The sequence below is a fragment of the Phyllobates terribilis genome, unplaced genomic scaffold (genome assembly GCF_046119375.1).
Source record: "Phyllobates terribilis strain yellow unplaced genomic scaffold, ASM4611937v1 Scaffold_1__5_contigs__length_1240528914, whole genome shotgun sequence".
Taxonomy (NCBI): Eukaryota; Metazoa; Chordata; class Amphibia; order Anura; family Dendrobatidae; genus Phyllobates; species Phyllobates terribilis.
The window spans coordinates 21,319,206-21,333,272 of NW_027362761.1; the positions used below are offsets into that span (position 1 = coordinate 21,319,206).

The 14,067-nt window shown below is 45.1% G+C and overlaps 1 protein-coding gene across 1 annotated transcript in view; it reads right to left on the bottom strand.

Moving 5' to 3' along the window:
* JAK3 (Janus kinase 3) overlaps nucleotides 1–14,067 on the bottom strand; it is a 792,993-nt gene that overhangs the window by 111,169 nt on the left and 667,757 nt on the right. The gene's annotated exons all lie outside the window — the stretch shown is intronic.

The window sequence follows — 14,067 nt, forward strand, 5'->3', positions numbered from 1 at the left end:
CTGACATCTGATACATGCTGCAAAAACATACTTTAACAGCTGCCAGGGACCAAGGCGCACAGGAGACTATTCAAAAAGGCTGGTTCTCGGCAGCTTATCCCTGTTATCTCCCCTGGAGTTACAGATCTCTTCCTGCATGTGTTTATAGGGAGAAACCTGTCAATCATTGGCAGCAGGAGGGGAGAAGCTGCCAGGCACCTGCCTTTCCAACTATTCACCCCTGTGGCTTGGACCCAAGCTGGTTTTTAAAAGTATGTTTTTCTCTGAAACCCCGCAGCACTGCAGAGTCAAAAATACATTGTCACGGGTGTGTCAGGTGTAATAGACAGTCGCTCTGGATCTGGCTGTAGAAGGCCACTGCGCTTGGCATTACAGACTCCTTCTTAATCCTTCTGCCTTTAGGACCCTGCTGCCGTTTGTCACACCCTTGTCTGGGAGTTAAGAACACTCAGTTTGCTCCAGGGAATCGCCGGTGATACTTCTATGTACAGGCTTGGAGCACTAGCAGTCCGATAGCTTCTTCTCTGGTGCCCTTGGAGGAAAGTTGGCATTACTACTCTGGTGTCTGCTTAAGCTAAGTTGATCCCCTTTGTTTGTTTACCTTGATGTCTTTAGTTTGCAGTGGGGCCTGACTAGTGCTCACCCCTCCCCCTCCCTATCTAGGGCCAAGCTCTAAGGTCACTCAGGGTTTAGGGTCCTGCTCGGCGATAGGTGTGTAACATATATAAGAACGGTAGGGTAGGCATGGTCATATTAGATCTGCATAGGGGTCTCCACTCCCCATTTCCCTAATGTTTGGGCTTCCTTCTCCTCTTCCCTTCGTGTTGCACTTAGTCTTTCCCACACCATGCATGACATACATGGATGAAATTATACAGGCAGTGTATGGTACATGCTGCCTGTGGTTCATACTAATGTGACCTGCCAGGAAATTCTGGCTGAATGATTGCAGCCAGATATATTATTCTCTGAAATGATCTGGGCGTTTCAGAGAAAATACATAAAAATCCAACAGGGAACATTAGCCAGAGACTAGACTAGTACAGCGCCAGTTGGTTCTTGCCAGTGCCGCTGCAGGTAACTGACAGGTCTATCCCTCGCGTATGCATAGGGGCATACACGAGGGATAGACTCCCGTGGAGCAGGTGCTGGGAATAGCTGGCCAGGGGCTGAGGCGGACTAGTCTGGTCTTCAAATATGGTCTTTCCCACACCTTGCATGACATTATCACCGGTCGTGCATAAATAGAGAAAAAAACTGACACGTGGTTTTATTAGTGTGTTTTTTTTCGGGTGTGTTTTTTTTTTTTCCTTTCTCCCTTGGTTCATGGATCCAGTTGCAGAGCTGGAAGAGCAGCTGCGCATGCTGTATTTGGAGGTGACTGACCTCTGCTATGAGGTTCAGCAGCAGCAAAAGTGGCTGCAGGTCCCTAACCTCCCGGACAGGTTTTCAGGAGGTGAGAACAAGTTTTTTTGTGTTCAAGGAAGCTTGCAAACTGTATTTTAAACTTCATCCTTACTCCTCTGGAGATGAGGAGCAGCGAGTGGGAATTGTGACCTCACTACTGCAAGGAGATCCTCAATCCTGGGCTTTCTCTTTGCCACAGGGTTCGTTTTGTCTCCAGTCTGTGGAGGGTTTTCTCGGGGCTCTAGCCCTCATCTATGATGACCCTGACTGAATTTCCGTGGCTAAGTTCAGACTGCATTGCCTTCAGCAGGGAAATCGGTCAGTAGAAACATACAGCTCCAAATTCCGCAGATGGGCAACTGATACAAAATGGAATAACCCAGCTCTTAGAAGCCAATTTTGTCAGGGCCTTACTGAAAGGTTGAAAGATGCTTTGGCAGTTTATGAAACTTGAGAGTCCTTGGAGGCTGCCATGTCTTCGGCCATATGTGTTGATAGTAGATGCAGTTAGGGGATGCCCCTGCATCGTACGTTTCCCCGGAGATCCGCAAAATAAAGGGCGTGTGGTTCTTTTTGTTGAAAAAAGGGACATTTTATTAGGGCCTGTCACTCGATTCCTAAGCAAAAGGAAACTTGATTAACCCTTGGTAGTCTGGAGTTGGATAATTAACGGGTGTGTTTATCATCAACCTGCAGTTCTCGGTTTGTCCTGACAGCAGAGGTGGTGCTAGAGAGCAAGACTGAGAAAATTTCTGTGTTTGTTAACAGTGGAGCTGGAGACAGCATGGTTGATGCTGAGTTTGTGAGAACACATGGTCTTGCTTGCTGTACTTTAGCTAAGCCCATTCCCATCATCGCCATTGACTCAGCGCTACTTGCACAGAGAGCTCTGACTCAGATTGTACAACTGTGGGTGGGGTCAGTGCATTGTGAGATAATTCCTTGCTATGTCCTGGACGGCCTTCCCATCCCAATTGTTTTGGGTCTACCTGGGTTGGTGAAACATAGTCCATTGGTGGATTGGAAATCCAGGGAGATTCCCTAGTGTTTGGGCTTTCTCCCCCTCTTCCCTTCGTGTTGCACTTAGTCTTTCCCACACCTTGCATGACATACATGGATGAAATTATACAGGCAGTGTATGGTACATGCTGCCTGTGGTTCATACTAACATGTACTTGTCAGGAAATTCTCTGAAACAATCTGGGCAAAAATCCAACAGGGCACATTAGCCAGAGACTAGCTAGTACAGCGTCAGTTGGCTCTTGCCAGTGCCGCTGCAGGTAACTGACAGGTCTATCCCTCGCGTATACATAGGGGCAGATCTGTCATTCCCCTGCAGCTGGTGCTGAGAATAGCTGGCCAGGGGCTGAGGCGGACGAGTCTGGTCTTCAAATATATTTTCTCTGAAATGCCGGAGTGTTTCAGACTATAATACACTTGTTTGAAGCGTGTAGCCAGGCTGTGATTCATTATGCCTACAATTTGAGTAGTAGGAATCGCCTGACAGGTTCCCTTTAAGCATCATGAGATTAGCTACAGTACATTGGTTCATTAGCACAATATCTTGAAAGTGCTACTATTCTGCATTCTAAGCCTTTGTGATTTATCAGGTAGTAATACACACAGGCACAGCAATAAACATAAAAAGATAATAATTGTGACACTGCTTCTGATATATGACTGCTGTCACTGCAGTATCTACAAGCCTGGAATCCGAGGACACGTCCTTCATGTACATAGTGTGCTGATCTGCCGGGAACAATATGGCCCCTCTTGATTACAAGTCTTCACATCACATAATGACTGGATTCATTGTCACTGTGCCTCCATGACCATTTCATGGTTACTTAGATTCACCATTGCCTACTGTAATATAGCATAAAAAACTTCTAGTGTGCTCCATAGTGATAGGTCTTCATTTAGGTTATTAAGCACCTGTTTTTTTCATACAAAACTTGTAGCACGGCATGATCTTTGTGTTCTCATCCTCCAAAACTAGTTAAAACTGCTTTTGGTGTATATACTATTCTATAATGTCCAGGAACTGTCCTAGTTCTGCCAGTATTTTGGGGGTGGGGATCTCAACCTTCTTATCTGGGGAGAGCCACATTCAGCTCTGAGAGATAGTCATAAGCCACCTCAAATGCCTCTTTCCCTGCCCTACAGTAGTGGCACTCACAGCCATATCTCCCAACTATTGAAGAACAGAAAGAGGGACAAACTATGCAGCAAATTTTGATCATGCCCCTATCCACATCCCAATCCATGCCCATTTTTCATTTCTTTCTACCCTGGCAGGAGAAGATTTCAGGGGTGTCGTGGTAGTGAGGGACATTCAGCAGATGCCCGAGACTGCAGGGTGTAGACCCCAATCCGGGACTGTCCGCTGTATCCAGGACAGTTGCGACTAAATATGAGTGGACCGATTCACAGGACTACGATTCAGCGTGCAGGTCAGTGGTACCTGGCAGCTGGATGGGAGGTCATGAATTTCTTACCTTCCGGTGTCCCCAATACAGCTTTTGATTAGCCAGGGCTGGTTCGATGTCATCTGGGCGTCATGCTCATCTCTAGTTGGGTCCTGTGGATTTATTTTTTGTTCCTTCGTTCACAGTCATATCAGCCAGGACTTTCTCTTCTTCATGTAGCTTCACTATATGACATCTGGCTTTCTTGTGTCTGTAAGGCCATGTTCACAAATAGCGAAAATACTGTGTTTTTTTGTTTTCTACAGGTGTCTGCACCAAACAACACAATAACAATCTTCTCTGAGTATTTCATTTTTGCTGCATTTTTTATGTCTTTTACCTCGTATTTGATGCTTATTTGGTGCAGATGTGAAGCCATTTTTCTAATGTGTTTTTTATGGTACAGAAAAGCTTTGATTCTACATTTAAAAAAGTATCTGCAGTTTTTACATGTGTTTTTTTAGGCTCCACATAGAGCCCTCTAGAGAAAAAAAGCACAGTTCAGCAGCGTCTTTAGACCATAGGAGCGCAGTTTTCATGAAATCACATCCACTTTGCTTGGACAGTTAAACACAGCTGAATTTCTGTGCAAAAAAGCAGCAGAAAATATGCAGCATTTATGCTACATGTGAGCATGGTCTAATTTTCCAAGCACAGTGGATGTGATTTCAGGAAAACTCCGTCCTTGGTGTGCCTAAAGTCACTGCTGAACTCTGCAGTTTTGGTGCTTTTTTTCTCGATAGGCTTTTATGTGGAGCCTGAAAACAACGCAAGGGAAAAAAGAACTCCGTTGCATTTATAAGTGCAGATACAAAGCTTTTGTTTAGTATAAAAAAAAGCATTAAAAACATGGTTTTCACATCTGCACCAAAAACCCTTCAAATAAAGGGATAAACATAAAAAGGCAGCAAACAAGCAATAATCAGAGAAGATTGTTATTGTGTCGTGTGGTATCAGCATGCTCTGCCTGTTGGTCACTGCCTGCAAAACAGATCAAGTATACAAAATTTTTCCACTGATATCAGCAGAGCCTGTAGCTCAATATCTTTAACTCCTGCCTGCAATGTTGCAGGTTGTGGGTTCAAGTCCCAGGGAGACTCACAAAAATAGAAGATGACATTATTGTAATTGTTTTTCCTTATTTTTGTAGCAATTTTAAAAGAAGAAAAATATGTTTCATTCACCGCTCTAGAATGCAGGGAAATAGAAATACACTGTAATGTACAATGTATCTCTATGTATGAGTATATTCTGCCAGTTGGGTTAGTGGCTGTAAAACAGATCAAGTACACAAAATTCTTCACTGGAGCCAGTGGCTCAATAGCTTTAGCTCCTGCCTGCAATTATAGAGGCTGTGGGTTCAAGTCCCAAGGACACAGGAATAATGGATCAGCACTCTGTTAGCATGGTGCACATGGAGTAAATTATACAGAACGGAAGTAATTCCTGGCACTCACGTGTTCAATGAATAATTTCTCTTTTATTTCATTGCTCCAAAAACAAGTTCAAGTCCCAGGGAGACCCACAGAAAAAGAAAAATTAAATTTTTGTAATTTTATAAGAACAAAAAAAATATCTGACATTTTCTTCACCTCTAGAATACTGATATATAAAATGTATCTCTATGCACCTGTAAAATCTGCTACTGGGTTCACTGCCTGCAAAACAGCTCAAGATTACCAAATTCTCCTATGTTTATTGTTGTGGGATGTGGCTCATAGCTAGAGCTGGTGCCTGCAAGCATGAAATCATGAGTTTGAACCTTGGATCACAAGAGAAGGGAATATTTAATTTATATCAGAACAGAGCAATAAGGCCTCATCCCCGAGGAAGAGAAGCAACAACGTTGGAGAGAGGTGAGTAGTAGAAGTTGGGACAAAGCTCCGATGTAGCGGGACTGAGCCCTCAATTTGGGACAGACCTGATGAATCCGGGTATAATATCTTGCATCAAGCACACTGAACACACTATTAGACTGGAGTCACAGTAGCGTATAAAAAATCGGTCTAATGTTGATTCAGAAAAGTAGGATGAGTGCCATGGGAGTATAATGTGTTTTTTCTCACTTAGCATCTGTATGACATGAGTATGCAATGCGTTTTTAACATCAGCTTTTACATTCAGTAATTCTCTATGTCATTTAAAGCTAGTTTAGAAACAAATAAAGCAATCTTATATATAGATTTAGATAGAATAAATAGGATAGATATCCTGTAGATATTTAATGTCACAAGCCCCCTACATATAATAAACTAGCACCCTTTAGTGCCTTTCATGTGGCACTAAAGTATGCTTAGCCTTATTTAACCTATTAAATAAAATAATTATTATAAAAAAATGGCACGTGGTCCTCCTTTTTTAATAACCAACTAAGGGAAAGCAGACAGTTTTGAGCTGATGTTATTATTCTGGGAAGGGGCCAATATCCATGGATCTTCCCAGCCTACTAATATCAGCTCACAGCTCTCTGCGTAGCCTTTACTGGTTATTAAAAAGGGGGGACCCAAAAAAATGATGTGAGGTCCCCCTATTTTTACTGACCAGCAAAGGCTAAGCAGACAGCTGAGGCTGATATTAATAGACTGGGTAGGGCCGTGGATATTGGCCCCTTTCCAGACTAATAACACCAGCCCTCAGCCTCCCCAGAAATGGTGCATCCACTAAATGCAATTGGCGCTTAGCCTCGGCTCTTCCCGATTACCCTGGTACGGTGGCAATTTGGGTAATGGTATTAGAGTTGATGCCAGCTGTGTAAGCCCAGGGGTTAATAATGGAGAGGCGTCTGTCAGACACCCCCATTACTAACCCACATAGTCAAAAGAAATAAACACCCACATACAAAAGTCCTTTAACTGTAGAAAGCATTTCCCGACAGTTACCCTCTTTTACCCATTTATTAGCATAAAAAAATAATCCATATGGTCTGCCGTAAATCCATAATATAAACGTCCCACGACGATCCCTGACTACACCCGGAGTCTGTGATGAGCGGTAACTTCAGTAAAATGACCATTCACCATGGCCGCCGGAACACATTGAGAGTAGGGGGTTTCCTTTGAGATGTGTGCGTAAAAATTGGACGGCATACGCATGGTCCGTGTGTTGTGCGATTTTTTTTCTCTCTCACCCATTGACTTGCATTGGCAAGTGCGATCCGATTCTCGCAGACAATAGTAGCATGCTGCATTTTTTTTCTCAGTCCGATCCAAGCTAAGAAAAACCTCGCAGATGAGCACTGAATCATTGTATAACATTAGTCAGAGTGCAATGTGATGTTTTCTCACATTGCACTCGTCCGATTTATACGCTAATGTGAGCGAGCCCCTATATGGCTTCCAGCACCCCTATATGGCCACATTCACATGTTCAGTATTTGGTCAGTATTTTACAGCAGTACTTGTAGGCCAAAATCAGGAGTGGGTAAAAAATGCAGAATTGGTGCACGTGTTTCTACTAAACTTTTCCTTTGATTGTTTCCACTCCTGATTTTAGCTTACAGATACTGATGTAAAATACTGACCAAATACTTAATGTGTGAGCGTAGCCTAATTGACTATAGCCTAATAGCCTATCATCCTACTTCCAGCTTACCATATTTATCCCTCCACCACACCAGTATATGTTCATCCAGATCAACTCTTGTGCTCTGTGCAGGGCTACTCATAAAAGTCAACATCTGGACACCTTTTCTTCATAGTTGCTTTCTAGACCTCGTTCAACAACCTGGCAGACCACCGCAAGCGACACTTCATGGGCCCGCCAGCCACATGTGGCTCCTGAGCCCTAGGTTGGGAACTCTTTGTCTAAAGCATGCATTGCATCTGCTATTGTCAATTGCTGGCCTGCCTTAAACTGAAAGCATGCCTGTATGCAGCTCTGTCAAATGAGAATAATCTGTCTGGAAGAACATTGTCCATTTAGAGAACCTATCATTAGGATTTTATAACCCTAACTAATGGCATGTCTGTAAATGTGCTTTAATGCTGATTAAATCTTACTTGAAGAATTTCATGTTTCTGCTGTAGAGAAATCCATTGTTTAAATGTTATGCAGTGGGGTGGACATTGAACTTACAGCTCTCCTGCCTCTTGTCCTATTTCCCGCCACCTGTCTTCATTCTGAAGGACAGGTCACTCTTGTTTCAGTGACCTGCCTCTCGCTGTCTGAGATTTTGCACAAGTGGTGTCATTGCCTGGAATTGTACATGCGTCCTGATGACATTGCGAGAGCCGAACTATCAATCACCGCAAGTGTCACCCCCTCTGAGGAGATAACCACAGGCAATGATGATGCTTGGTCAGGGAAGACAGTTCTTTAAAGCAAAAATGACTTGTCGGAGACCAGAGGCAGGTGGCAGGTGAATAAGTAGAGAGGCAGGAGAGCTGTAAATACAGTGTCCAACCTGTTGCACTTGCAGCTCATTAACAGGAAATTTAAATGCTAGATTTCTCTTAAATGGAAAACTGAAATTCTTCAAGAAAGGTAAGGATTTACTCAGCATTAAATCAGAATTACAATGGTGGCTCACTTGGTGACAGGTTATTCCTCTTCCTCTTTACTGGTCGGTTTGGCAGGGGCCATATCAATCACGACTGGATTAGGATGCGTGGGGCCAAGGAAGTACACCATGGAAATGTGGTTGTTAGTACCTGTGAGGAGCTGCCCACTTATTAAAGGCTATGATACTTTTCCAGCAACGGACCACCATTTTTGTCAATATTATTATTGTGTGTTTATTAGTGATTTACTTGTTATGTTTTATATAGTTCTGCTTACTTGTCAGTATGTAAGATTCACTTGTAAAATGTCCAGCATTCCACTAATCTCATCTTTATCTCAGGAGTCCATTGTTTCAACAGCCAATAATCTCATTAGGTGAGTGTAGATTGAGACACAGTGGAGCCATCACCACAGGAGGTCTTACAGGCAGTCTCAGATGAAGGCTTCTAGAATATTCTTCATTGTTTTAGCGACCAGTAAATGCTTAAGGGGAAGGGTGTCAGCAATTCTGAGCAGGGAGGGGGCTGACCCCAGGGAAGTAGAGGAGAGACATGTTTTAGTCTAGGAGTTGGTGGAAGGATGCCGGAGGGTTAGGATCTGTGGCTGTGGACCTGGAGCTGTTGGATGGATGACTTATGGAGTGTTGAAGATCTGTTAACAACTAAAGTGGATAAACGTGCTTCTGTAGCACCCTGAGGATTCGGCTGCTACAGGAGTATTGCACCTCAACCCAGAGGTGTGATATTCCACTCCCGGGTAAGGATGGAGTGTGGGACTGAGCTCGGTAGGCTGCATGCACTACATACACCCCATTTCCGAGGAACAGGCCGACGGTACTCCCACTTAGAAATGTGCAGGTACGACCGAGTCTGTTCCTGGCTGGAGTGGGAGGGGGGTGGTACATCCCAAGTAGTGTAGGGGCAGATAGGGGGAGCAGCCTGGGTAAAGATAGGAGCTCATTGGGTGCTGGTCACCTGAGCTCACACATAGAGGGTGTATAAAAGGAGGGCACCAACTAAGATCAGGGTCAGATGCAGAGAACAAGTCAGCAAGCAGAGGAGAAGAGAGACCCAGAGGGGGAAACAGAAAAGAGGACTCCAAGAACCCAAATTAAATCCCCGGGTGAAGAGTCGGCACAGGGTACCGGATCCCAAACTGGCGGGGGCAGAAAACACACCCTAGCCAGAGACCGGAGGCCGTGGGCAGCATCTGCCACGGCCACCCATCACATCCACCCCGAAGGCACACCACATGAAGGGTCAGGGAACCCAAGGCCAAGGGTGTCCCAACAGAAGGCCCGAGGGAGCTGGACCTAGGTGGATCACTGGTGGGGACGGCCAGAGAACGGGACAGAAGGAGAGCTCAGGGCCACGCTCCGGACTTGTTTGGGGGTTGGCTGGATCCAGGACCTGGTGGACGCAGCACGGCTCGGGTGGTCACTCGAAGCTGGAGTGACCAGTACAACATCTGCAGTAAGTAAACACCCTTAACTGCACAACCCGACTCTGTCTTCATTGCCGTCTGCACTGCACCACCACAACCCCCATCCTCTGCACCTGTCCCCCCTGAGGCTATACCCCTCCCGTTGGGGGTTATCCCACCAAGCTGCGCACCCACCATCAGCCTCAGCGGACCCTGCTGCAGCGGCGGCCACAGTGACCGCATCACAACGGGTGGCGTAGTCGACACAAAAGAACTCTTAATAACATCTGTAGGACTGCCACATAACACTGAGTTTGACGCCCTGGGCACGGGCCGGGTCACAGCCGCTCGGAGACTACAACCCCCCCCATCTGATCCGGTGCCGGGTATTCCCCTCAAAAAGGAATATGTCCCAGGGGGCGCGTCACTTCAGTTGTGGATATGTCATTTGGATTTAAACTTTATTGAAGGACTGCTGCTACTGGATACCTGTGCTTTCATAGTTTTATCTGTCATCTGGAGGATCATGGACTGTGGCTACAGACCATACTGGCTGGAGATACGAAATCTGTGGGCCAACCAAAAGTTGGGAGACAGGGGGTATCACCTGATACAAAGCCAGTGGAACTACTGAACCCAGGTTGTGAACTTAAGGACTGAGAGAACTGTATTTTGGCCATTTACTTGGAATTGCTGCGTTACCATGGAGGTGATTAATAAAATATTGCTGCATTGTTAACCTGCCTAGGTGATTACTTACAACCCAAAACCTCAGATCTTTACAGTACCTTTTATGGTTGGGTAGGTAGGTGTTGCAAGAGTAGCTATTGCGCCAGTTGAAGTGGCTGAGGCGGATAACGGGAGTGCTGAGGTGGACTGCTCCTCCTGTCTGGCTCCCTCTGGTGGCTTAATGGGGTGTTGGCCAGCATCCCTCCTTTCCAGGTACAAGAATTGAGCTTCCTTCTCCTGTTCCCTTTCCTCCTGCCAAACCTCCAAATCAGAGGCGAAGCAGGATCTGGACACCGCAACTGCATAACATTCCCTCCACTTGGGCAGCTTGAGGAACTGCACAACTTCACCAGGTTGTAGATTGTGTAGCCGCTGAGGGAGATAGTCTTGTTGACCGACATACGGTTCACAAACAATTGGTGTCATGTGTGGGAAACTATGATAAATCCGTAGTTCTTTTTCTTGTCATGTCCCCGCTTAATTGTAAAGTGCTGCGGAATATGTAAATATAAATAAAATTATTATTTTTCTTGTCGAAGCTATGGACATGCCCACTGGTGAAATCCTTCTCCATGGACCCTGCATGAGGGCCAACTAGCTACTCTCTAGCGAAACTCTCCGGCTTGCATTTTTTTTCCTCAGCTTCCACATACAGTTGTTCGTCAATGAGACAGATTGGGTTCTTCCTAGGTAATTTCTGGTAGTAGCCTGTAGAGCCCCTGCTGAGTTCTTCCTGACTCCATCTGGGGTTTAGTTGAACCTAGTGAACAGGTCATGGGCTGAGAACCGGCTGGACAGTAGGGGGCGCGTTTGCATTTTCGAAGCTGATGCAGGAGACAGGGCCACTGGCAGTGGGCCTGTGACCGACCTGGTGGGAGAGGTATCGGTTGCAGCCTGGCGAGGTGCCGCAGGAGGACGTACAGTGGGCGGCACAGGGTTCTCAACTGGCCGGGTGGTAGGAGGCGCACCCGTGTATACCCATTCCGTATTTTACCAGTCCATTTGGTTACCGCCCCACTCACCGGTTGTTTCAGCTTCCTCTGTCAGGTACAAGCTGGTAGACATGCATGAACTGGGAGTCACCTGCTCCTCCTCGTCAGAGCTCCAATTTAAGCAGAGGGACCAGAACTCCTGCCAAAAAGGCCATGGCCTTATGTGAGTCCTCTCTGTAGAAGTGAATTACTACTGCATGGTGTGTCATATTTCAGCCTCTGTCGGATTGGTCTGCACAGCCTAGGGCAAAAGAGTACCTAATACAATACCACAAGTCCATGCACCGATGACCCCAGAGTGCCCGCTTCATCTTCCAGCATCCGTCACCTGTCGCCCATTCCACTGGAAGAGCACATCAGAGAGGCCTTTTTGAGTCTGCACTTCCTTTTTCTAAAATGTCCATAAAGGTACAGTATATGCACACATCGTCTTTTTCAGGTAAATATGCTCCGAAACCCACTAGAAAAGCATTCAGAAAACGTTCAAAAGAATGAACATAAGCGTTTCTATGTGAAAACTACTTGCTATTCATATGTTAATGCTTTTGAGCATCTTTTAACTGTTTCAAGTTTCAAAAGATTAAAAGTGGTTAAAAGAAGTGAGCAGACGCTCCATATTTACAATATAATTCAATGTGAAAGCTTAAAAGATGCCTGGAATAGGTATTTTAGAGCATTTCCCTTTGGAAACCTTGGTTGGTTTGCCCGCATGTAAAAGGGTTCGCTCACACTAGCGTATAAAAAATCTGTCCCATTTTCATCCAGAAAAGTGGTACGATTTTTTTCTCACTTCTCACCCTTGTGCTGTCAGTATTAAATCAGTTTTTTTTTCTCAACAGCTTTTAATCTTTACAAGGACCATCTACAGGTTCCTATGCTACAGAATTGTAATGTATCCGTAAAAATCGGATGCCATACTGATGGTTGTATGGCATGTATTTTTTTCCTTGCACTGTCCGATTTCGGAATGAATGCTGCAATTTTTTTCTCATGCTGAATACAGCTGAGAAAAAGTATACAGATCTGCACTGCCTCATTGAATAATGTTGGTCTAAGTGAAATTCGATTTTTTTATCGGGGTTGCACTCGTCCGATTTATAGGCAAATATAAGCGAACCCAAAGACTTTGCACATACTATAATCATTGTAGATTTTATGATTTATGATTATAAAATTTTGCTATAAATTCTTATATAATTTTTCTCTTTTCTATGTACAGTAGTTAATTGAACATTGTATTATAGAGATGGGCCGTTGGGTTCGGACGAACTTCATAAAAAAGTTTGGTTCGGGTACCCGAACTTGATCCCGAACAAACATCCGGCGGCTCCCACGCTATCATCTGTGTGACAGTGTGGGAAACACTGGCTCTGATTTTTACTGAAGTCACCGCCGCTCACAGCCACTGGTTATCGTGGATCATTGTAGGTTCCCATGCTGTCTCACAGAGGACAGCGTGTGAGCGGAGACTGTGACTAGCGGTAAAAAGGTTACCGCCGGTCAGGCATCGGCTAATGACTACTACTCTCCTTATCGTGCGCCTGGTCTTGCTGATGAGAGTATTCACCAGCCAGTGCCTGTGCATATCTCTTACTATGTCAATGAGATATATAATTAGAGCAGTGCATGTGAAGCTTACTGTAAATTTATTTAACTAATAAATAAAGAAATAAAAGAAAAAGACGTAGTTACTTACCGGTAATGGGATTTCTCAGAGCCCATGACAGCACCACAGAGAGAGGGGATCCGCCCTTCAAGGACAGGAAACCTACAGATAAAGGGGCGGTACCTCTCTCCCGCATCAGTTGTTTACAGAACACAAGAGGACCTCCAGGTTATTAACACAAGGTATATCATCATTATAATGCTTATCAGGAACACCCTGTGTCTATGCATAAATAACAAATAAGTGTGCACACCCACACATGAAGGGAGAGAATATACGGGTGCTGTCATGGGCTCTGAGAAATCCCGTTATCGGTAAGTAACTACGTCTTTCTCCTTCCCCCATGACAGCACCATGGAGAGAATTTCAGAGAAATGTACCATTAGGGAGGGACCACCGCTTCCAGAACCCTTCTCCCAAAAGTGAGATCTGAAGAAGAGGCTAGGTCCAGCCAATAATGCTTAAAGAAAGTAGAGGGGGATGACCATGTCACAGCTCTACATATCTGTTCAATTGAAACGCCGGCTTTTTCTACTCAGGAGGTTGCCACAGCCCTTGTCGAGTGAGCTTTTAATCTCTCCGGAGTGGCTTCTCCAGTTGATGAGTGCCAGAGAGATGGCGTCTCTTATCCATCTTGCTAACGTACCCTTGGAAGCTTTTAGACGCTTCCGAGGTCCCTGAAAGTACACAAAGAAAGCTCTATCCTTCCTACACTCTTGTGTGGCAGCTAGGTACTGGATTAGACATCTCCTGACATCTAACGTATGGAGATCTCTTTCCCCCCTGTTTTTGGGATTGGGGCAAAAGGAAGGAAGGATGACCTCCTAGGATCTGTGGAATCATGATGCTACTTTGGGCAAGTTGGCTGGGTCAGGTGTAAGGA